Below are 25,504 nucleotides of genomic sequence, written 5' to 3' on the forward strand. Positions count from 1 at the left end.
TTGTTTAGGCTCCTAGAGGGAACTTTAGCAGAAATTTTGTCCCCTAGAGTACACTTTACCATGTGTTTAGGCTCCGAGAGGGAACTTTAGCACAAGTTTTGGTTTCTAGAAGGTACTTTGACATGTTTGGCTCCTGAAGGGCACTTTAGCAGAAGTTTTGGTTTCTAGAGGGCACTTTACCACGTGTTTAGGCTCTTAGAGGGAACTTTAGCACAAGTTTTGGTTTCTAGAAGGTACTTTGGCATGTTTGGCTCCTGAAGGGCACTTTAGCAGAAGTTTTGGTTTCTAGAGGGCACTTTACCACGTGTTTAGGCTCTTAGAGGGAACTTTAGCACAAGTTTTGGTTTCTAGAGGGTACTCTGGCATGTTTGGCTCCTAAGGGGTACTTTAGCACAGGGTTTGGCTCGTAGAGGACACTTTATCAAGTGTTTGGGATCCTGGAGGGGCCTTTAGCACAAGTTTTGCTTTCTAGAGGGTTCTCTAGCATGTTTGGCTCCTAGATGGCACTTTAGCACACGTTTTGGCTCCTATGAGGATACTTTGGCATTCGTTTTGGCTCCCAAGAGTGCACTTTAGCACGTGTTTGCGCTCCTAGAGGGCACATTAGCACATGTTTGGGCTCCTAAGAGAGCACTTTAGCACACAATTTGGCTCCCAAGAGCGCACTTTAGCAAACGTTTTTATTTCCAAGATTGCACTTTAGCACACGTTTTGGCTCCTAGAGGGCACTTAAGCACAAGTTTTGGTTTCCAGAGGGTACTTTACCACGTGTTAAGGCTCTTAGAAGGCACTTTAGCACAGGGTTTGGCTGATAGAGGACACTTTAAGAAGTGTTTGGGCTCCTAGATGACACTTTAGCACACGTTTTGGCTCCTATGGGGATACTTTGGCACACATTTTGGCTCCCAAGACTGCACTTTAGCACGTGTTTGGGCTCCTAGAGGCCACTTTAGCGCACGTTTGGGCTCTTAAGAGCGCAATTTAGCACACTTTTTGGCTTCCAAGATGGCACTGTAGCACACGTTGTGGCTCCTAGAGGGCACTTAAGTGTGTGTTTAGGCTCCTAGAGGGCACTTTAGCACAGGGTTTGGCTCGTAGAGGACACTTTAACACGTGTTTGGGCTCCTAGAGGGCACTTTAGCACAGGGTTTGGCTCGTAGAGGACACTTTAACACGTGTTTAGGCTACTAGAGGTAACTTTAGCACAAATTTTGGTTTCTAGAGGATACTCTAGCATGTTTGGCTCCTAGATTGCACTTTAGCACACGTTTTGGCTCCTATGGGGGTACTTTGGCACATGTTTTCGCTCCCAAGAGTGCACTTTAGCATGTGTTTGGGCTCCTAGAGGGCACTTTAGCACGTGTTTGGGCTCTTAAAAGAGCACTTTAGCACACGATTTGGCTCCCAAGAAAGCACTTTAGCACACGTTTTGGCTTCCAAGATGGCACTTTAGCACACGTTGTGGCTCCTAGAGGGCACTTAAGTGTGTTTTTAGGCTCCTAGAGGGCACTTTAGCAAACGATTTGGCTCTCAAGAGACCACTTTAACAGATGTTTGGGCTTCCAAGACGCACTTTAGCACACGTTTTGGCTCCTAGAGGGCACTTTAGCAAGTGTTTAGGCTCCTAGAGGGCACTTTAGCACACGTTTTAGCTCCAAAGACTGCACTTTAGCAAGTGTTTGGGCTCCAAGGAGGCACTTTAGCACGTGTTTGAGCTCCTAGAGGGCACTGTAGCAGACGTTTTGGCTTCCAAGACGTCACTTTAGCACACGTTTTGGCTTCCAAGACAGCACTTTAGCACACGTTTTGGTTTCTACAAGGGACTTGTGTTTAATCTCCTAGAGGGCACTTTAGCACAAGTTTTGTCGCCTAGCGGACACTTTAACACGTGTTTGGGCTTCTAGAGGACACTTTAGCATGTGTTTAGGCTCCGAGAGGGCACTGAAGAACAGGGTTTGGCTCGTAGAGGAAACTTTAACACGTGTTTTGGCTCCTAGAAGGCACTTTAGCTCAGGTTTTGGTTTCTAGAGCGCACTTTAGCACACGTTTTAGCTTCCAAGACCACACTTTAGATCACGTTTTGGCTCCTAGAGGGCACATTAGCACACATTTTGTCCCCTACAGGACACTTTAACACGTGTTTGGGCTCCTAGAGGACACTTCAGCACAAGTTTTGGTTTCTAGAGGGTACTCTAGCATGTTTGGCTCCCAAGAGAGTGCTTTAGCACACGTTTTGGCTTCCAAGACGGCACTTTAGCACCGATTTTGGTTTCAATAGGGCACTGTACCACGTTTTTAGGCTCCTAGAGGGCACTTTAGCACAAGTTTTGGTTTTCTAGAGGGAACTCTAGCATGTTTGGCTCCTAGAGGGCACTTTAGCACACGTTTTGGCTCCAAAGAGGGCACTTTAGCATGTGTTTAGGCTCCGAGAGGTCATTTAGCAAGGGTTTGGCTCATAGAAGAAACTTTAACACGTGTTTTGGCTCCTAGAGGGCACTTTAGTTCAAGTTTTGCTTTCTAGAGCGTACTTTTGCACACGTTTTAGCTTCCAAAACTACACTTTAGATCACGTTTTGGCTCCCAGAGGACACTTAAGCACGTGTTTAAGCTCTTAGAGGGAACTTTAGCACAAGTTTTGTACCCTAGAGGACACTTTAACACGTGTTTGGGCTCCTAGAGGGCATTTTAGCACGCGTTTTGGCTTCCAAGAGGATACTTTAGCACACATTTTGGCTCCCAAGAGTGCACTTTAGCACGTGTTTGGGCAACTAGAGGGCACTTAAGCACGTGTTTAAGCTCCTAGAGAGAACTTTAGCAGAAGTTTTGGTTTCTAGAGGGTACTCTGGCATGTTTAGCTCCTAGAGGGCACTTTAGCACACGTTTTGGATCCAAAGAGGATACTGTAGCACACGTTTTGGCTCCCCAGAGTGGACTTTAGCAAGTGTTTGGGCTCCAAAAGGGCAATTTAGCATGTGTTTGGGCTACTAAGAGAGAACTTTAGCACGTGTTTGGCTACCAAGTGAGCACTTTAGCACACGTTTTGGCTCCCCAGAGAGCACTTAAGCACACGTTTCGGCTTCTAAGATGGCACTTTAGCACACCTTTTGGCTCCTAGAGGGCACTTAAGCACGTGTTTAGGCTCCTAGCGGGCACTTTAGCACAGGGTTTGGCTCGTAGAGGACACTTTAACACGTGTTTGGGATCCTGGAGGGCACTTTAGCACAAGTTTTGGTTTCTAGAGGGTACTCTAACACGTGTTTAGGCTCCTAGAGGGAACTTTTGCACAAGTTTTGGTTTCTAGAGGGCACTTTAGCATACGTTTTGTCTTCCACGACGACACTTTAGATCACGTTTTGGCTCCTAGAGGGCACTTTTGCACGTGTTTAGTTTCCGAGAGGGCACTTTAGCACATGCTTTGGCTCCTAAGAGAGCACTTTAGCACACATTTTGGCTTTCAAGACGCCACTGTAGCACACGTTTTGGCTCCTAGCGGGCACTTTAGCACACGTTTTGGCTTCCAAGACAACACTTTAGCACACGTTTTGGCTTCCAAGATGCCACTTTAGCACAAGTTTTGGCTTCTAGAGGGTACTCTGGCATGTTTGGCTCCTAGAGGGCACTTGAGCACACGTTTTGGCTCTAAAGAGGATACTTTAGCACACGTTTTGGCTCCCAAGAGTGCACTTTAGCACGTGTTTGGGCTCCGAGAGGGCACTTTAGCACGTATTTGGGCTCCTAAGAGAGAACCTTTGCACGTGTTTGGGCTCCTAGAAGGAACTTTAGCACATGCTGTTGCTACTAAGAGAGCACTTTAGCACACGTTTTGGATCCCAAGAGAGCACTTTAGCAGACGTTTTGTTTTCCAAGACAAGACTTTAGGACACGTTTTGGCTCCTAGAGGGCACTTAAGCACGTTTTTAGGCTCCTAGAGGGAACTTTAGCACAAGTTTTGGTTTCTAGAGGGTACTCTAGCATGTTTGGCTCCTAGAGGGAACTTTAGCACACGTTTTAGCTCCCAAGAGTGCACTTTAACACGTGTTTGGCTCCTAGAGGGCACTTTAGCACAATTTTTGGTTTCTAGAAGGCACTTTACCACGTGTTTAGGCTTCTAGAGGGAACTTTAGCAAAGGTTTTGGTTTCTAGAGGGTACTCTAGCACGTGTTTAGGCTCCTAGAGGGAACTTTAGCAAAAGTTTTTGTTTCTAGAGGGTTCTCTAGCATGTTTGGCTCCTAGAGGGAACTTTAGCACAAGTTTTGGCTCCCAAGAGTGCACTTTAACACGTGTTTGGAATCCTATGAGGGCACTTTAGCAGAAGTTTTGGTTTCTAGAGGGCACTTTAGCATGTGTTTAGGCTCCTAGAGTGAACTTTAGCACAAGTTTTGGTTTCTAGAGGGTACTCTGGCATGTTTGGCTCCTAGAGGGCACTTTAGCACACGTTTTGGCTCCAAAGAGGGTACTTTAGCAAACGTTCTAGCTCCGAAGAGTGCACTTTAGCACGTGTTTGGGCTCCTACAAGAGCACTTTAGCACTTGTTTGGGATCCTAATGGGTACTTTATTACATGCTTTGGCTCATAAGAGAGCACTTTAGCACACGTTTTTGCTTCCAAGACGGCACTTTAGCACCGTTTAAGGCTCCTATAGGGCACTTTAGCACATGTTTTGGCTCTCAAGAGAGCACTTTAGCACATGTTTTGGCTTCCAAGACAGCACTTTATCACACCTTTTGCCTCCTAGAGGGCACTTAAGCACGTTTTTAGGCTCCTAGAGGGAATTTTAGCACACGTTTTGGCTCCCAAGAGGGCACTTTACCACGTGTTTAGGCTTCTAGAAGGAACTTTAGCACAAGTTTTGGTTTCTAGAGGGTACTCTAGCACGTGTTTAGGCTCCTAGAGGGAACTTTAGCACAAGTTTTGGATCCTAGAGGGCACTTTACCACGTGTTTAGGCTCCTAGAGAGAACTTTAGCAGAAGTTTTGGTTTCTAGAGGGTACTCTGGCATGTTTAGCTCCTAGAGGGCACTTTAGCACACGTTTTGGATCCAAAGAGGATACTGTAGCACACGTTTTGGCTCCCCAGAGTGGACTTTAGCAAGTGTTTGGGCTCCAAAAGGGCAATTTAGCATGTGTTTGGGCTACTAAGAGAGAACTTTAGCACGTGTTTGGCTACCAAGTGAGCACTTTAGCACACGTTTTGGCTCCCCAGAGAGCACTTAAGCACACGTTTCGGCTTCTAAGATGGCACTTTAGCACACCTTTTGGCTCCTAGAGGGCACTTAAGCACGTGTTTAGGCTCCTAGCGGGCACTTTAGCACAGGGTTTGGCTCCAAAGACTGCACTTTAGCAAGTGTTTGGGCTCCAAGGAGGCACTTTAGCACGTGTTTGAGCTCCTAGAGGGCACTGTAGCAGACGTTTTGGCTTCCAAGACGTCACTTTAGCACACGTTTTGGCTTCCAAGACAGCACTTTAGCACAAGTTTTGGTTTCTACAAGGGACTTGTGTTTAATCTCCTAGAGGGCACTTTAGCACAAGTTTTGTCGCCTAGCGGACACTTTAACACGTGTTTGGGCTTCTAGAGGACACTTTAGCATGTGTTTAGGCTCAGAGAGGGCACTTAAGAACAGGGTTTGGCTCGTCGAGGAAACTTTAACACGTGTTTTGGCTCCTAGAAGGCACTTTAGCTCAGGTTTTGGTTTCTAGAGCGCACTTTAGCACACGTTTTAGCTTCCAAGACCACACTTTAGATCCCGTTTTGGCTCCTAGAGGGCACATTAGCACACATTTTGTCCCCTACAGGACACTTTAACACGTGTTTGGGCTCCTAGAGGACACTTCAGCACAAGTTTTGGTTTCTAGAGGGTACTCTAGCATGTTTGGCTCCCAAGAGAGTGCTTTAGCACACGTTTTGGCTTCCAAGACGGCACTTTAGCACCGATTTTGGTTTCAGGGTTTGGCTCGTCGAGGAAACTTTAACACGTGTTTTGGCTTCTAGAGGGAACTTTAGCAAAGGTTTTGGTTTCTAGAGGGTACTCTAGCACGTGTTTAGGCTCCTAGAGGGAACTTTAGCAAAAGTTTTTGTTTCTAGAGGGTTCTCTAGCATGTTTGGCTCCTAGAGGGAACTTTAGCACAAGTTTTGGCTCCCAAGAGTGCACTTTAACACGTGTTTGGAATCCTATGAGGATACTTTAGCACACGTTTTGGCTCCAAAGAGTGCACTTTAGCGCATGTTTGGCTCCTAGATTGCACTTTAGCACACGTTTTGGCTCCTATGGGGGTACTTTGGCACACGTTTTCGCTCCCAAGAGTGCACTTTAGCATGTGTTTGGGCTCCTAGAGCGCACTTTAGCACGTGTTTGGGCTCTTAAAAGAGCACTTTAGCACACGATTTGGCTCCCAAGAAAGCACTTTAGCACACGTTTTGGCTTCCAAGATGGCACTTTAGCACACGTTGTGGCTCCTAGAGGGCACTTAAGTGTGTTTTTAGGCTCCTAGAGGGCACTTTAGCAAACGATTTGGCTCTCAAGAGACCACTTTAACAGATGTTTGGGCTTCCAAGACGCACTTTAGCACACGTTTTGGCTCCTAGAGGGCACTTTAGCAAGTGTTTAGGCTCCTAGAGGGCACTTTAGCACACGTTTTGGCTCCAAAGACTGCACTTTAGCAAGTGTTTGGGCTCCAAGGAGGCACTTTAGCACGTGTTTGAGCTCCTAGAGGGCACTGTAGCAGACGTTTTGGCTTCCAAGACGTCACTTTAGCACACGTTTTGGCTTCCAAGACAGCACTTTAGCACACGTTTTGGTTTCTACAAGGGACTTGTGTTTAATCTCCTAGAGGGCACTTTAGCACAAGTTTTGTCGCCTAGCGGACACTTTAACACGTGTTTGGGCTTCTAGAGGACACTTTAGCATGTGTTTAGGCTCCGAGAGGGCACTTTAGAACAGGGTTTGGCTCGTAGAGGAAACTTTAACACGTGTTTTGGCTCCTAGAAGGCACTTTAGCTCAAGTTTTGGTTTCTAGAGCGCACTTCAGCACACGTTTTAGCTTCCAAGACCACACTTTAGATCACGTTTTGGCTCCTAGAGGGCACATTAGCACACATTTTGTCCCCTACAGGACACTTTAACACGTGTTTGGGCTCCTAGAGGACACTTCAGCACAAGTTTTGGTTTCTAGAGGGTACTCTAGCATGTTTGGCTCCCAAGAGAGTGCTTTAGCACACGTTTTGGCTTCCAAGACGGCACTTTAGCACCGATTTTGGTTTCAATAGGGCACTGTACCACGTTTTTAGGCTCCTAGAGGGCACTTTAGCACAAGTTTTGGTTTTCTAGAGGGAACTCTAGCATGTTTGGCTCTTAGAGGGCACTTTAGCACACGTTTTGGCTCCAAAGAGGGCACTTTAGCATGTGTTTAGGCTCCGAGAGGTCATTTAGCACAGGGTTTGGCTCATAGAAGAAACTTTAACACGTGTTTTGGCTCCTAGAGGGCACTTTAGTTCAAGTTTTGCTTTCTAGAGTGTACTTTTGCACACGTTTTAGCTTCCAAAACTACACTTTAGATCACGTTTTGGCTCCTAGAGGGCACTTTAGCACGTGTTTAAGCTCCTAAAGGGAACTTTAGCACAAGTTTTGTACCCTAGAGGACACTTTAACACGTGTTTGGGCTCCTAGAGGGTATTTTAGCACGCGTTTTGGCTCCCAAGAGGATACTTTAGCACACATTTTGGCTCCCAAGAGTGCACTTTAGCACGTGTTTGGGCAACTAGAGGGCACTTAAGCACGTGTTTGGGCTCCTAAGAGAGAACTTTAGCACACGTTTTGGCTCCAAAGAGAGCACTTTAGCACATGTTTTGGCTTCCAAGACGGCACTTTAGCACGCGTTATGGCTCCCAAGAGGATACTTTAGCACACATTTTGGCTCCCAAGAGTGCACTTAAGCGCGTGTTTATGCTCCTAGAGGGCACTACTGCACGTGTTTAGGCTCCTAGAGGGCACTTTAGCGCAAGTTTTGTCCCCTAGAGGACACTTTAACACGTGTTTGGGCTACTAGATGACACTTTAGCACAAGTTTTGGTTTCTAGAGGGCACTTTACCACGGGTTTAGGCTCCTAGAGGGAACTTTAGCACAAGTTTTGGTTTCGCATGTTTGGCTCCAAAGAGTGCACTTTAACACAAGTTTTGGTTTCTAGAGGGTACTCTAGCATGTTTGGCTCTTAGAGGGGACTATAGCACACATTGTGGCTCCCAAGAGGATACTTTAGCACACGTTTTGGCTCCAAAGAGTGCACTTTAGCGCATGTTTAGCTCCTAGATTGCACTTTAGCACACGTTTTGGCTCCTATGGGGATACTTTGGCACACGTTTTCGCTCCCAAGAGTGCACTTTAGCATGTGTTTGGGCTCCTAGAGGGCACTTTAGCAAGTGTTTGGGCTCCAAGGAGGCACTTTAGCACGTGTTTGGGCTCCTAAGAGAGCACTTTAGCACGTGTTTGAGCTCCTAGAGGGCACTGTAGCAGACGTTTTGGCTTCCAAGACGTCACTTTAGCACACGTTTTGGCTTCCAAGACAGCACTTTAGCACACGTTTTGGTTTCTACAAGGGACTTGTGTTTAATCTCCTAGAGGGCACTTTAGCACAAGTTTTGTCGCCTAGCGGACACTTTAACACGTGTTTGGGCTCCGAGAGGGCACTTTAGAACAGGGTTTGGCTCGTAGAGGAAACTTTAACACGTGTTTTTGCTCCTAGAAGGCACTTTAGCTCAAGTTTTGGTTTCTAGAACGCACTTTAGCACACGTTTTAGCTTCCAAAACTACACTTTAGATCACGTTTTGGCTCCTAGAGGGCACTTTAGCACGTGTTTAAGCTACTAGAGGGAACTTTAGCACAAGTTTTGTACCCTAGAGGACACTTTAACACGTGTTTGGGCTCCTAGAGGGCATTTTAGCACAAGTTTTGGCTCCGAAGAGGATACTTTAGCACGCATTTTGGCTCCCAAGAGGATACTTTAGCACAATTTTTGGCTCCCAAGAGTGCACTTTAGCACGTGTTTGGGAAACTAGAGGGCACTTAAGCACGTGTTTGGGCTCCTAAGAGAGCACTTTAGCACAGGTTTTGGCTCCAAAGAGAGCACTTTAGCACATGTTTTGGCTTCCAAGACGGCACTTTAGCACGCGTTATGGCTCCTAGAGGGCACTTTAGCACTTGTTTGGGCTCCTAGAGGGCACTTTAGCACGTGCCTTGGCTCCTAAGAGAGCACTTTAGCACACGTTTTGGCTTCCAAGACCACACTTTAGCGCACGTTTTGGCTCTCAAGAGTGCAATTTAGCACGTGTTTGGGCTCCTAGAGGGCACTTTAGCACTTGTTTGGGCTCCTAGAGGGCACTTTAGCACGTGCTTTGGCTCCTAAGAGAGCACTTTAGCACACGTTTTGGCTCCAAGAGAGCACTTTAACACACGTTTTGGCTTCCAAGACAGCACTTTAGCACAAGTTTTGGTTTCTACAAGGGACTTAACCACGTGTTTTGGCTCCAAAGAGGGCACTTTAGCACGTGTTTAGGCTCCGAGAGGGCACTTTAGCACCGGGTTTGGCTCGTAGAGGAAACTTTAACACGTGTTTTGGCTCCTAGAGGGCACTTTAGCTCAAGTTTTGGTTTCTAGACGGCACATTAGCACACGTTTCAGCTTCCAAGACGACTCTGTTGATTACGTTTTGGCTCCTAGATGGCACTTCAGCGCGTGTTTAAGCTCCTAGAAGGCACTTTAGCACAAGTTTTGGCTCCCAAGAGGATACTTTAGCACAAGTTTTGGCTCCCAAGAGTGCACTTTAGCACGTTCTTTGTCTCCTAGAGGGTACTTTAGCACGTGTTTGGGCTCCTAAGAGACCACTTTAGCACATGTTTTGGCTCCTAGACGGTACTTAAGCACGTGTTTAGGCACCCAGAGGGCACCTTAGTGTTGGCTCTCAAGAGAGCACTTTAGCACACATTTTTGCTCATAGAGGATAATTTAGCATGTGTTTAGGCTCCTAGAAAGCACTTTAGCACAAGTTTTGTCCTCTACACTTTAACACGTGTTTAGGCTCCTAGGGGGAACTTTAAAACAATTTTTGAATTTTAGAGGGCACTTTACCACGTGTTTAGGCTCCTAGAGGGAACTTTAGCACAAGTTTTGGTTTTTAGAGGGTACTCTAGCATGATTGGCTCCTAGTGGGCACTTTAGCACACGTTTGGCTCCCAAGAGTGCACTCTAGCACATGTTTGGGCTTCCAAGACGGCACTTTAGCACACGTTTTGGCTCCAAAGACTGCACTTTAGCAAGTGTTTGGGCTCCAAGGAGGCACTTTAGCACGTGTTTGGGCTCCTAAGAGAGCACTTTAGCATGTGTTTGAGCTCCTAGAGGGCACTGTAGCAGACGTTTTGGCTTCCAAGACGTCACTTTAGCACACGTTTTGGCTTCCAAGACAGCACTTTAGCACACGTTTTGGTTTCTACAAGGGACTTGTGTTTAATCTCCTAGAGGGCACTTTAGCACAAGTTTTGTCGCCTAGCGGACACTTTAACACGTGTTTGGGCTCCGAGAGGGCACTTTAGAACAGGGTTTGGCTCGTAGAGGAAACTTTAACACGTGTTTTTGCTCCTAGAAGGCACTTTAGCTCAAGTTTTGGTTTCTAGAGCGCACTTTAGCACACGTTTTAGCTTCCAAAACTACACTTTAGATCACGTTTTGGCTCCTAGAGGGCACTTTAGCACGTGTTTAAGCTACTAGAGGGAACTTTAGCACAAGTTTTGTACCCTAGAGGACACTTTAACACGTGTTTGGGCTCCTAGAGGGCATTTTAGCACAAGTTTTGGCTCCGAAGAGGATACTTTAGCACGCATTTTGGCTCCCAAGAGGATACTTTAGCACACATTTTGGCTCCCAAGAGTGCACTTTAGCACGTGTTTGGGAAACTAGAGGGCACTCAAGCACGTGTTTGGGCTCCTAAGAGAGCACTTTAGCACAGGTTTTGGCTCCAAAGAGAGCACTTTAGCACATGTTTTGGCTTCCAAGACGGCACTTTAGCACGCGTTATGGCTCCTAGAGGGCACTTTAGCACTTGTTTGGGCTCCTAGAGGGCACTTTAGCACGTGCTTTGGCTCCTAAGAGAGCACTTTAGCACACGTTTTGGCTTCCAAGACCACACTTTAGCGCACGTTTTGGCTCTCAAGAGTGCAATTTAGCACGTGTTTGGGCTCCTAGAGGGCACTTTAGCACTTGTTTGGGCTCCTAGAGGGCACTTTAGCACGTGCTTTGGCTCCTAAGAGAGCAATTTAGCACACGTTTTGGCTCCAAGAGAGCACTTTAACACACGTTTTGGCTTCCAAGACAGCACCTTAGCACAAGTTTTGGTTTCTACAAGGGACTTAACCACGTGTTTTGGCTCCAAAGAGGGCACTTTAGCACCGGGTTTGGCTCGTAGAGGAAACTTTAACACGTGTTTTGGCTCCTAGAGGGCACTTTAGCTCAAGTTTTGGTTTCTAGACGGCACTTTAGCACACGTTTCAGCTTCCAAGACGACTCTGTTGATTACGTTTTGGCTCCTAGATGGCACTTCAGCGCGTGTTTAAGCTCCTAGAAGGCACTTTAGCACAAGTTTTGGCTCCCAAGAGGATACTTTAGCACAAGTTTTGGCTCCCAAGAGTGCACTTTAGCACGTTCTTTGTCTCCTAGAGGGTACTTTAGCACGTGTTTGGGCTCCTAAGAGACCACTTTAGCACACATTTTTGCTCATAGAGGATACTTTAGCATGTGTTTAGGCTCCTAGAAAGCACTTTAGCACAAGTTTCGTCCTCTACACTTTAACACGTGTTTAGGCTCCTAGGGGGAACTTTAAAACAATTTTTGAATTTTAGAGGGCACTTTACCACGTGTTTAGGCTCCTAGAGGGAACTTTAGCACAAGTTTTGCTTTTTAGAGGGTACTCTAGCATGATTGGCTCCTAGTGGGCACTTTAGCACACGTTTGGCTCCCAAGAGTGCACTTTAGCACATGTTTGGGCTTCCAAGACGGCACTTTAGCACACGTTTTGGCTCCCAAGAGTGCACTTAAGCATGTGTTTGGGCTCCTAGAGGGCAATTTAGCACGTGTTTGGGCTCCTAAGAGAGCACGTAAGCACACATTTTGGCTCCTGAGAGAGCACTTTAACACGCGTTTTGGCTTCCAAGACAACACTTTAGCACACGTTTTGGCTCCTAGAGGGCACTAATGCACGTGTTTGGGCTCCTAGAGGGAACTTGAGCACGTGTTTGGGCTCCTAAGAGACCACTTTAGCACACATTTTTGCTCATAGAGGATCCTTTAGCATGTGTTTAGGCTCCTAGAAAGCACTTTAGCACAAGTTTTGTCCTCTACACTTTAACACGTGTTTAGGCTCCTAGGGGGAACTTTAAAACAATTTTTGAATTTTAGAGGGCACTTTACCACGTGTTTAGGCTCCTAGAGGGAACTTTTGCACAAGTTTTGGTTTTTAGAGGGTTATCTATTATGATTGGCTCCTAGTGGGCACTTTAGCACACGTTTGGCTCCCAAGAGTGCACTTTAGCACATGTTTGGGCTTCCAAGACGGCACTTTAGCACACGTTTTGGCTCCCAAGAATGCACTTAAGCATGTGTTTGGGCTCCTAGAGGGCAATTTAGCACGTGTTTGGGCTCCTAAGAGAGCACGTAAGCACACATTTTGGCTCACAAGAGAGAACTTTAACACGGGTTTTGGCTTCCAAGACAACACTTTAGCACACGTTTTGGCTCCTAGAGGGCACTAATGCACGTGTTTGGGCTCCTAGAGGCCACTTTAGCACTTGGTTGGGCTCCAAGAGAGTACTTTAGCACGTGTTTGGGCTCCTAGAGGGCACTTTACAGGTGTTTGGGCTCTTAAGAGGGCACTTTAGCACAAGTTTTGGTTTCTAGAGGGCACGTTACAACGTGTTTAGGCTGACAGAAGGAATTTTAGCACAAGTTTTGGTTTCTAGAGGGTACTCTAGCATGTTTGGCTCCTAGAGGGCACTTTAGTACACGTTTTGGCTAAAAGGAGGACACTTTAGCACACGTTTTGGCTCCCAAGAGTGCACTTTAGCATGTGTTTGGGCTCCTAGAGGGCACTTTAGCACCTGTTTGGGCTCCTTAGAGAGCACGTAAGCACACATTTTGGCTCCCAAGAGAGCACTTTAACACATATTTTGGCTTCCAAGACGGCACTTTAGTACACGTTTTCGCTCCTAGAGGGAACTTAAACACGTGTTTGGGCTCCTAGAGGGCACTTTAGCACAAGTTTTGGTTAGCAGAGGACACTTTAACACGTGTTTGGGCTCCTAGAGGGCACTTTAGCACAAGTTTAGGTTTCTAGAGGGCACTTTACCACGTGTTTAGGCTCCTAGAGGGAAATTTAGCACAAGTTTTGGTTTCTAGAGGTTACTCTCACATGTTTGGCTCCAAGAGGGCACTTTAGCACACGTTTTGGCTCCCAAGAGGATACTTTAGCACACGTTTTGGCTCCCAAGAGTGCACTTTAACACGTGTTTGGGCTCCTAGAGGGCACTTTAGTACGTGTTTGGGCTTGTTTAAGAGTACGTAAGCACAAGTTTTGGCTCCGAAGAGAGCACTTTAACACGCGTTTGGGCTTCCAAGAAGACACTTTAGCACACGTTTTGGCTACTAGAGGGCACTTAAGCACGTGTTTAGGCTCCTAGAGGTCACTTTACCACGGGGTTTGGCTCGTAGAGGACACTTTAACACGTGTTTGGGCTCCTAGAGGGCACTTTAGTACGTGTTTGGGCTTGTTTAAGAGTACTTAAGCACAAGTTTTGGCTCCGAAGAGAGCACTTTAACACGCGTTTGGGCTTCCAAGACGACACTTTAGCACACGTTTTGGCTACTAGAGGGCACTTAAGCACGTGTTTAGGCTCCTAGAGGTCACTTTACCACGGGGTTTGGCTCAAAGAGGACACTATAACACGTGTTTGGGCTCCTGGAGGGCACTTTAGCACAAGTTTTGGTTTCTAGAGTGTACTCTAGCATGTTTGGCTCCTAGAGGGCACTTTAGCACACGTTTTGGCTCCCAAGAGGATACTTTAGCACACGTTTTGGCTCCCAAGAGTGCACTTTAGCACGTGTTTGTTCTCCTAGAGGGCACTTTAGCACAAGGTTTGGTTTCTAGAGGGCACTTTAGCACCCGTTTTGGCTTTCAAGGTTGCACTTTAGCACGTGTTTGTGCTCCTAGAGGGCACTTTAGCACTTGTTTGGGCTCCTAGAGGGCACTTTAGCACAGGTTTTGGCTCGTATAGGACACTTTAACACGTGTTTAGGCTCCTAGAGGGCACTTTAGCACTTGTTTGGGCTCCAAGAGAGTACTTTAGCACGTGTTTGGGCTCCCAGAGGGCACGTTACAGGTGTTTGGCCTCCTAAGAGAGCACTTTAGCACATGTTTTGGCTCCCATTATAGCACTTTAGAAAACGTTTTGGCTCTCAAGGGAACACTTTAGCACAAGTTGTGGCTCCTAGAGGGTACTTTAACACAAGTTTTGTCCCCTAGAGGACACTTTAACACGTGCTTGGGCTCCTAGAGGGCACTTTAACATGTGTTTTGGTACCTAAGAGAGCACTTTAGCACACGTTTTGGCTCCCAAGAGAGTGCTTTAGCACACGCTTTGGCTTCCAAGACGGCACTTTAGCACACGTTTTGGTTCCTGTAGCGCACATTACCATGTCTTTAGGCTCCTAGAGTAAACATTAGCACAAGTTTTGTCCCCTAGAGGACACTTTAACAAGTGTTTGGGCTCCTAGACGGAACTTGAGCACAAGTTTTGGTTTCTAGAGGGTACTCTAGCATGTTTGCCTCCTAGAGGGCACTTTAGCACATGTTTTGGCTCCCAAGAGGATGATTTAGCACACATTTTAACTCCCAAGAGTGCACTTTAGCACGAGTTTGGGCTCCTAGAGGTCACTTTAGCACAAGTTTTGTCCCCTAGAGGACACTTTAGCTCATGTTTTGGCTCCCAAGAGTGCACTTTAGCAAAAGTTTTGGTTTCTAGAGGGCACTTTACCACGTGTTTAGGCTCCTAGAGGGAATTTTAGCACAAGTTTTGGTTTCTAGTGGGTACTATAGCATGTTTGGCTCCTAGTGGGCACTTTAGTACACGTTTTGGCTAAAAAGAGGATACTTTAGCACACGTTTTGGCTCCCAAGAGTGCACTTTAGCATGTGTTTGGGCTCCTAGAGGGCACTTTAGCACCTGTTTGGGCTCCTAAGAGAGCACGTAAGCACACGTTTTGGCTCCTAAGAGAGTGCTTTAGCACACGTTTTGGCTTCCAAGACGGCACTTTAGCACACGTTTTGGTTTCTTTAGCGCACTTTACCACGTGTTTAGGCTCCTAGAGGGCACTTCAACACAAGTTTTGGTTTTCTAGAGGGAACTCTAGCCTGTTTGGCTCCTTCAGGGCACTTAAGCACAAGTTTTGGCTCCAAAGAGAGAACTTTAGCACACGTTTTGGCTCCAAGAGAGCACTTTAAAACATGTTTTGGCTTCCAAGACGGCACTTTAGTACACGTTTTCGCTCCTAGAGGGAACTTAAACACGTGTTTAGGCTCCTAGAGGGCACTTTAGCACAAATTTTGGTTAGCAGAGGACACTTTAACACGTGTTTGGGCTCCTAGAGGGCACTTTAGCACAAGTTTTGGTTTCTAGAGGTTACTCTCGCATGTTTGGCTCCAAGAGGGCACTTTAGCACACGTTTTGGCTCCCAAGAGGATACTTTAGCACACGTTTTGGCTCCCAAGATTGCACTTTAACACGTGTTTGGGCTCCTAGAGGGCACTTTAGTACGTGTTTGGGCTTGTTTAAGAGTACTTAAGCACAAGTTTTGGCTCCGAAGAGAGCACTTTAACACGCGTTTGGGCTTCCAAGACGACACTTTAGCACACGTTTTGGCTACTAGAGGGCACTTAAGCACGTGTTTAGGCTCCTAGAGGTCACTTTACCACGGGGTTTGGCTCAAAGAGGACACTATAACACGTGTTTGGGCTCCTGGAGGGCACTTTAGCACAAGTTTTGGTTTCTAGAGTGTACTCTAGCATGTTTGGCTCCTAGAGGGCACTTTAGCACACGTTTTGGCTCCCAAGAGGATACTTTAGCACACGTTTTGGCTCCCAAGAGTGCACTTTAGCACGTGTTTGTTCTCCTAGAGGGCACTTTAGCACAAGGTTTGGTTTCTAGAGGGCACTTTAGCACCCGTTTTGGCTTTCAAGGTTGCACTTTAGCACGTGTTTGTGCTCCTAGAGGGCACTTTAGCACTTGTTTGGGCTCCTAGAGGGCACTTGAGCACAGGTTTTGGCTCGTATAGGACACTTTAACACGTGTTTAGGCTCCTAGAGGGCACTTTAGCACTTGTTTGGGCTCCAAGAGAGTACTTTAGCACGTGTTTGGGCTCCCAGAGGGCACGTTACAGGTGTTTGGCCTCCTAAGAGAGCACTTTAGCACATGTTTTGGCTCCCATTATAGCACTTTAGAAAACGTTTTGGCTCTCAAGGGAACACTTTAGCACAAGTTGTGGCTCCTAGAGGGTACTTTAGCACAAGTTTTGTCCCCTAGAGGACACTTTAACACGTGCTTGGGCTCCTAGAGGGCACTTTAACATGTGTTTGGGTACCTAAGAGAGCACTTTAGCACACGTTTTGGCTCCCAAGAGAGTGCTTTAGCACACGTTTTGGCTTCCAAGACGGCACTTTAGCACACGTTTTGGTTCCTGTAGCGCACATTACCATGTCTTTAGGCTCCTAGAGTGAACATTAGCACAAGTTTTGTCCCCTAGAGGACACTTTAACAAGTGTTTGGGCTCCTAGACGGAACTTGAGCACAAGTTTTGGTTTCTAGAGGGTACTCTAGCATGTTTGCCTCCTAGAGGGCACTTTAGCACATGTTTTGGCTCCCAAGAGGATGATTTAGCACACATTTTAACTCCCAAGAGTGCACTTTAGCACGAGTTTGGGCTCCTAGAGGTCACTTTAGCACAAGTTTTGTCCCCTAGAGGACACTTTAGCTCATGTTTTGGCTCACAAGAGTGCACTTTAGCAAAAGTTTTGGTTTCTAGAGGGCACTTTACCACGTGTTTAGGCTCCTAGAGGGAATTTTAGCACAAGTTTTGGTTTCTAGTGGGTACTATAGCATGTTTGGCTCCTAGTGGGCACTTTAGTACACGTTTTGGCTAAAAAGAGGATACTTTAGCACACGTTTTGGCTCCCAAGAGTGCACTTTAGCATGTGTTTGGGCTCCTAGAGGGCACTTTAGCACCTGTTTGGGCTCCTAAGAGAGCACGTAAGCACACGTTTTGGCTCCTAAGAGAGTGCTTTAGCACACGTTTTGGCTTCCAAGACGGCACTTTAGCACACGTTTTGGTTTCTTTAGCGCACTTTACCACGTGTTTAGGCTCCTAGAGGGAACTTCAACACAAGTTTTGGTTTTCTAGAGGGAACTCTAGCCTGTTTGGCTCCTTCAGGGCACTTAAGCACAAGTTTTGGCTCCAAAGAGAGAACTTTAGCACACGTTTTGGCTCCAAGAGAGCACTTTAAAACATATTTTGGCTTCCAAGACAGCAATTTAGATCAAGTTTTGGCACCCAATGGGGACTTTAGCACGTCTTTAGGCTCCTAGAGTGAACATTAGCACGAGTTTTGTCCCCTAGAGGACACTTTAACAAGTGTTTGGGCTCCTAGAGGGCACTTTACCACGGGGTTTGGCTCGTAGAGGACACTATAACACGTGTTTGGGCTCCTAGACGGCACTTTAGCACAAGTTTTGGTTTCTAGAGGGTACTCTAGCATGTTTGGCTCCTAGAGGGCACTTTAGTACACGTTTTGGCTGAAAAGATGATACTTTGGCACACTATTTTTGGTCCCAAGAGTGCACTTTAGCACGTGTTAGGGCTCCTAGAGGGCACTTCAGCACGTGTTTGGGCTTCTAAGAGAGTACTTAAGCAGACGTTTTGGCTCCATAGAGAGCACTTTAACACGCGTTTTGGCTTCCAAGACCACACTTTAGCGCACGTTTTGGCTCCCAAGAGTGCAATTTAGCACGTGTTTGGGCTCCTAGAGGGCACTTTAGCACTTGTTTGGGCTCCTAGAGGGCACTTTAGCACGTGCTTTGGCTCCTAAGAGAGCACTTTAGCACACGTTTTGGCTCCAAGAAAGCACTTTAACACACGTTTTGGCTTCCAAGACAGCAATTTAGCACACGTTTTGGTTTCCACAAGAGGACACTTTAACATGTGTTTTGGTTTCTAGAGGGCACTTTAGCACACGTTTTTGCTTCCAAGACGGCACTTAAGATCACGTTATGGCTCCTAGAGGTCACTTTAGCAATTGTTTAGGCTCCTAGAGGGAACTTTAGCAGAAATTTTGTCCCCTAGAGTACACTTTACCATGTGTTTAGGCTCCGAGAGGGAACTTTAGCACAAGTTTTGGTTTCTAGAAGGTACTTTGGCATGTTTGGCTCCTGGAGGGCACTTTAGCAGAAGTTTTGGTTTCTAGAGGGCACTTTACCACGTGTTTAGGCTATTGGAGGGAACTTTAGCACAAGTTTTGGTTTCTAGAGGGTACTCTGGCATGTTTGGCTCCTAGATGGCACTTTAGCACATGTTTGGGCTCCTAAGAGAGCACTTTAGCACACGATTTGGCTCCCAAGAGCGCACTTTAGCACAAGTTTTGGCTTCCAAGATGGCACTTTATCACACGTTTTGGCTCCTAGAGGCCACTTAAGCACAAGTTTTGGTTTCCAGAGGGTACTTTACCACGTGTTAAGGCTTTTAGAAGGCACTTTAGCACAGGGTTTGGCTAGTAGAGGACACTTTAACAAGTTATTGGGCTCCTAGATAGCACTTTAGCACACGTATTGGCTCCTATGGGGATACTTTGGCACTTTAACACGTGTTTGGGCTCCTAGACGGCCCATTAGCACAAGTTTTGGTTTCTAGAGGGCACTTTAGCACACGTTTTTGCTTCCAAGACCACACTTAAGATCACGTTTTGGCTCCTAGGGGGCACTTTAGGAAGTGTTTAGACTCCTAGAGGACACTTTAGCAGACATTTTTTCCCCTAGAGGACACTTTAACACTTGTTTGGGCTCCTAGAGGACACTTTAGCCCAAGTTTTGGTTGCTAGAGGGCACTTTACCACATGTTTAGGCTCCTAGAGGGAACTTTAGCTCAAGTTTTGGTTTCTAGAGGGGACTCTAGCACGTGTTGAGGCTCCTAGAGGGAACTTTAGCACAAGTTTTGGTTTCTAGAGGGTACTCTAGCATGTTTGACTCCTAGAGGGCACTTTAGCACATGTTTTGGCTCCCAAGAGTGCACTTTAGCACGTGTTTTGGCTCCTAGAGGGCACTTTAGCATATTTTTGGGCTCCAAAGTGAGCACGTTAGCACAAGTTTTGGCTCCCAAGAGAGCACTTTATCAGACGTTTTGGCTTCAAAGACGCACTTTAGCACACGTTTTGGCTAGAGTGCACTAAAGCATGTGTTTAGGCTCCTAGAGGTACCTTAAGCACAAGTTTTGGTTTCTAGACGCCACTTTATCGCATGTTTTGGATGCTAAAGGGCACTTAAGCAAGTGTTTAGGGTCCTAGAGGTCACTTTAGCACATTTTTTTGTTTCTAGAGGGCACTTTAGATCACGTTTTGGCTCCGAGAGGGCACTTTAGCACGTGTTTAGACTCCTAGAGGGCACTTTAGCACAAGTTCTGTCCCCTAGAGGACACTTTAACACGTGTTTGGGCTCCTAGGGGACACTTTAGCACAAATTTTGGTTTTTAGTCGGCACTTTACCACATGTTTAGGCTCCTAGAGGGAACTTTAGCTCAAGTTTTGGTTTCTAGAGGGTACTCTAGCATGCTTGGCTCCTAGATGGCACTTAAGCACACGTTTTGGCTCCTCTGAAGATACTTTGGCACACGTTTTGGCTCCCAAGACTACACTTTAGCACGTGTTTGGGCTCCAAGAGGGCACTTTATCACGTGTTTTGGCTCATAGAGGGCACTTTAGCATATGTTTGGGCTCAAAAGTGAGCACGTTAGCACAAGTTTTGAATCCCAAGAGAGCACTTTAACACAAGTTTTGGCTTCAAAGACGCACTTTAGCACAGGTTTTGGCTCCTAGAGGGAACTTAAGCACGTGTTTAGGCTCCTAGAGGGCACTTTAGCACACATTTTGGCTTCCAAGACGGCACTTTAGATCACGTTTTGACTCTTAGAGTGCACTTTAGCAAGTGTTTTGGTTTCTAGAGGGCACTTTAGCAGACATTTTGGCTTCCAATACGGCACTGTAGAACACATTTTGGCTCCTAGGGGGCATTTTAGCAAGTGTTAAGGCTCCTAGAGGGCACTTTAGCACATGTTTGGGATCCTAAAAGGGAACTTTAGCACATGCTTTGGCTCCTAAAAGAGCACTTTAGCACACGTTTTGGCTCGTAGAGAACACTTTATCACGTGTTTGGGCTCCTGGAGGGCACTTTAGCACAAGTTTTGGTTTCTAGAGGGTACTCTAGCATGTTTGGCTCCTAGATGGCACTTTAGCACACGTTTTGGGTCCTATGAGGATACTTTGGCACACGTTTTGGCTCCCGAGAGTGCACTTTAGCACATGTTTGGGCTCCTAGAGGGCACTTTAGCATATGTTTGGGCTCCTAAGAGAGAACTTTAGCACAAAATTTGGCTCCCAAGAAAGCACTTTAGCACACGTTTTGGCTTACAAGATGGCACTTTAGCACACGTTTTGGCTCCAAGAGGGAAATTAAGCACATGTTTAGGCTCCTAGAAGGCACTTTAGCACAGGGTTTGGCTCGAAGAGGACACTCTAACACGTGTTTGGGCTCCTGGAGGGCACTTTAGCACAAGTTGTATTTTCTAGAGGGTACTCTACCACGTTTTTAGGCTACTAGAGGTAACTTTAGCACAAATTCTGGTTTCTATAGGATACTCTAGCATGTTTGGCTCCTAGATGGCACTTAAGCACACGTTTTGGCTCCTCTGAAGATACTTTGGCACACGTTTTGGCTCCCATGACTACACTATAGCACGTGTTTGGGCTCCAAGAGGGCACTTTATCACGTGTTTTGGCTCATAGAGGGCACTTTAGCATATGTTTGGGCTCAAAAGTGAGCACGTTAGCACAAGTTTTGAATCCCAAGAGAGCACTTTAACACAAGTTTTGGCTTCAAAGACGCACTTTAGCACACGTTTTGGCTCCTAGAGGGAACTTAAGCACGTGTTTAGGCTCCTAGAGGGCACTTTAGCACACATTTTGGCTTCCAAGACGGCACTTTAGATCACGTTTTGACTCTTAGAGTGCACTTTAGCAAGTGTTTTGGTTTCTAGAGGGCACTTTAGCAGACATTTTGGCTTCCAATACGGCACTGTAGAACACATTTTGGCTCCTAGGGGGCATTTTAGCAAGTGTTAAGGCTCCTAGAGGGCACTTTAGCACATGTTTGGGATCCTAAAAGGGAACTTTAGCACATGCTTTGGCTCCTAAAAGAGCACTTTAGCACACGTTTTGGCTCGTATAGAACACTTTATCACGTGTTTGGGCTCCTGGAGGGCACTTTAGCACAAGTTTTGGTTTCTAGAGGGTACTCTAGCATGTTTGGCTCCTAGATGGCACTTTAGCACACGTTTTGGGTCCTATGAGGATACTTTGGCACACGTTTTGGCTCCCGAGAGTGCACTTTAGCACATGTTTGGGCTCCTAGAGGGCACTTTAGCATATGTTTGGGCTCCTAAGAGAGAACTTTAGCACAAAATTTGGCTCCCAAGAAAGCACTTTAGCACACGTTTTGGCTTACAAGATGGCACTTTAGCACACGTTTTGGCTCCAAGAGGGAAATTAAGCACATGTTTAGGCTCCTAGAAGGCACTTTAGCACAGGGTTTGGCTCGAAGAGGACACTCTAACACGTGTTTGGGCTCCTGGAGGGCACTTTAGCACAAGTTTTATTTTCTAGAGGGTACTCTACCACGTTTTTAGGCTACTAGAGGTAACTTTAGCACAAATTCTGGTTTCTATAGGATACTCTAGCATGTTTGGCTCCTAGATGGCACTTTAGCACATGTTTTGGCTCCTATGGGGATACTTTGGCACACGTTTTCGCTCCCAAGAGTTCAATTTACCACGTGTTTGGGCTCCTAGATTGCACTTTAGCACGTGTTTGGGCTCTTAAAAGAGCACTTTACCACACGATTTGGCTCCCAAGAAAGCACTTTAGCACACTTTTTGGCTTCCAAGATTGCACTTTAGCACACGGTGTGGCTCCTAGAGGACACTTAAGTGTGTGTTTAGGTTCCTAGAGGGCACTTTAGCACACGTTTTTGCTTCCAAGACAGCACTGAAGATCACATTTTGGCTCCTAGGGGGCACTTTAGCAGGTGTTTAGACTCTTAGATAACACTTTAGCACACGTTTTGTCCCCTAGAGGACACTTTAACACATGTTTGGGCTCCTAGAGGGCACTTAACACAAGTTTTGGTTTCTAGAGGGCACTTTGCCACGTGTTTAGGCTCCTAGGATGAACTTTAGCACAAGTTTTGGTTTCTAGAGAGTACTCTGGCATGTTTGGCTCCTAGAGGGCACTTTAGCACACTTTTTGGCTCCAAAGGGGATACTTTAGTACACGTTTTGGCTCCCAATACTGCACTTTAGCACGTGTTTGGGCCCCAAGAGGGCACTTTAGCACACATTTTATTTCCCAAAAGAGCACTTTAGCAGATGTTTTGGCTTCCAAGACGGCACTTTAGCACACGTTTTGGCTCCCAAGACTGCACTTTAGCACGTGTTTGGGCCCCAAGAGGGCACTTTAGCACGTGTTTAGGCTCAAAGAGGGAACTTTAGCACAAGCTTTGGTTTCTAGAGGGTACTCTAGCATGGGGTTTGGCTCGTAGAGGGCACTTTAGCACATGTTTGGGCTCTTAAAAGAGCACTTTAGCACATGATTTGGCTCCCAAGAAGGCACTTTAGCACACGTTTTGGCTTCCAAGATGGAACTTTAGCACACAGTGTGGCTCCTAGAGGGCACTTTAGCACAGGTTTTGGCTCGTAGAGGACACTTTAGCATGTGTTTGGGCTCCTGGAGGGAACTTTAGCACAAGTTTTGGTTTCTAGAGGGTACTCTGACATGCTTGGCTCCTAGAGGGCACTTTAGCTCACGTTTTGGCTCCCATAACTGCACTTCAGCACGTGTTTGGGCTCCAAGTGGACACTTTAGCACGTGTTTAGGCTCCTAAGAGTGCGCTTTAGCACGTGTTTGGGCTCCTAGATGGAACTTTAGAACATGCATTGGCTCCTAAGTGAGCACTTTAGCAAAAATTTTAGCTCCGAAGAGAGCACTTTAGCAGACGTTTTGGCTTCCAAGACGGCACTTTAGCACACGTTTTGGCTCTAAGAGGGCACTTAAGCACGTCTTTAGGCTCCTAGAGGGTAATTTAGCACAGGGTTTGGCTCGTAGAGGACATTTTAACACGTGTTTGGGCTCCTGGAGGGAACTTTAGCACATGCTTTTGCTCCTGAGAGGGCACTTTAAGACGTGCTTGGGCTCCTAGAGGGCACTTTTGCGTAAGTTTGGGTTTCTAGTGGGCACTTTGCCACGTGTTTGGGCTCCTAGAGAGCACTTTAGCACAAGTTTTTTCCCCTATAGGACACTTTAAGACGTGCTTGGGCTCCTAGAGGGCACTTTTGCGTAAGTTTTGGTTTCTAGAGGGTACTCTGGCAAGTGTTTATAGGGCACTTTAGCACAAGTTTTGTCCCCTAGAGGACACTTTAACACGTGATTGGGCTTCTAGAGGGCACTTTAGCACAGGTTTTGGCTCAATGAGGCCCTCTAGAAACCAAAACTTGTGCTAAAGTGCCCTCTAGGAGTCCAAACACGTGTTAAAGTGTCCTCCATGAGCCAAACCCTGAGCTAAAGTACCGTCAAGGAGCCTAAACACATGCTTAAGTTCCCTCTAGGAGCCAAAACGTTTACTAAAGTGCCGTCTTGGAAGCCAAAACGTGTGTTAAATTGCTCCTTGGGAGCTAAAACGTGTGCTTAAGTACTCTCTTAGGAGACCAAACACGTGCTAAAGTGCACTCTTTGGAGGCAAAACGTGTGCTAAAGTGCCCTCTAGGAGCCAAACATGCTAGAGTACCCTCTAGAAACTAAAACTTGGGCTAAAGTTACCTCTAGGAGCCTAAACACGTGGTAAAGTGCCCACTAAAATCCAAAAATTGTGCTAAAGTGCCCTCTAGCAGCCCAAACACGTGTTTAACTGTCCTCTAGGGGACAAAACTTGTGCTTAAGTACCCTCTAGTAGCCAAAACGTGTGCTAAAGTGCTCTCTTGAGAGCCAAAACGTGTGCTAAGGTGCCGTCTTGGAAGCAAAAACGTGTGCTTAAGTGCTCTCTTGGGAGCCAAAACGTGTGCTAAAGGGCTCTCTTAGGAGCCCAAACACCTGTAAAGTGCCCTCTAGGAGACAAAACACGTGCTTAAGTTCTCTCTTGGGAGCCAAAACGTGTGCTAAAGGGCTCTCTTAGGAGCCAAAGCATGTGCTAAAGTGCCCTCTAGGAGCCCAAACAAGTGCTAAAATGCCCTCTAGGAGCCCAAACACGTGCTAAAGTGCACTCTTGGGAGCCAAAACGTGCGCTAATGTTTCCTCTAGGGGACAAAATTTGTGCTAAAGTGACCTCTAGGAGCCTTAACACTTGCTAAAGTGCCCTTCAGCAGCCAAAACCTGATCTAAAGTGTCGTCTTGGAAGCCAAAACATGTGTTAGAGTGCCCCCTAGAAACCAAAACTTGTGCTGAAGTGCCCTCCAGGAGCCCAAACACATGTTAAAGTGTCCTGTATGAGCCAAACCCTGTGTTAAAGTGCTCTCTTGGGAGCCAAAACGTGTGCTATAGTGCTCTCTTAGGAGACCAAACACGTGCTAAAGTGCCCTCTAGGAGCCCAAACACGTCCTAAAGTTCACTCTTGGGAGCCAAAAACCGGCTAAAGTATCCTCTTGGGAGCCAAAACGTGTGCTTAAGTGCCCATTAAGAGCCAAACATGCTAGAGTGCCCTCTAGAATTAAAAATTTGTGCTTGAGTGCCTTCTAGGAGCCAAAACACGTGTTTAAGTGTCCTCTATGGGAAAAAACTTGTGCTAAAGTACCCTCTAGGAGCAAAAAAGTGTTCTAAAAATGCGTGCTAAAGTGTCGCCTTGGAAGCCGAAATGCATGTTAAAGTGCTCTCTTCAGAGCCAAAACGTATGCTAAAGTATCCTCTTGGGAGCCAAAACGTGTGCAAAAGTGCCCTCTAGGAGCCAGACATGCGAGAGTACCCTCTAGAAACCAAAACTTGAGCTAAAGTTCCCTCTAGGAGCCTAAACACGTGCTTAAGGTCCTCTAGGAGCCAAAACGTCTGCTAAAGTGCCGTCTTGGAAGCCAAAACGTGTGCTAAAGTGCTCTCTTGGGAGCCAAAACACCTGTAAAGT

The sequence above is a fragment of the Echiichthys vipera genome (assembly GCF_963691815.1).
Source record: "Echiichthys vipera genome assembly, chromosome: Y".
Classification (NCBI taxonomy): domain Eukaryota; kingdom Metazoa; phylum Chordata; class Actinopteri; order Perciformes; family Trachinidae; genus Echiichthys; species Echiichthys vipera.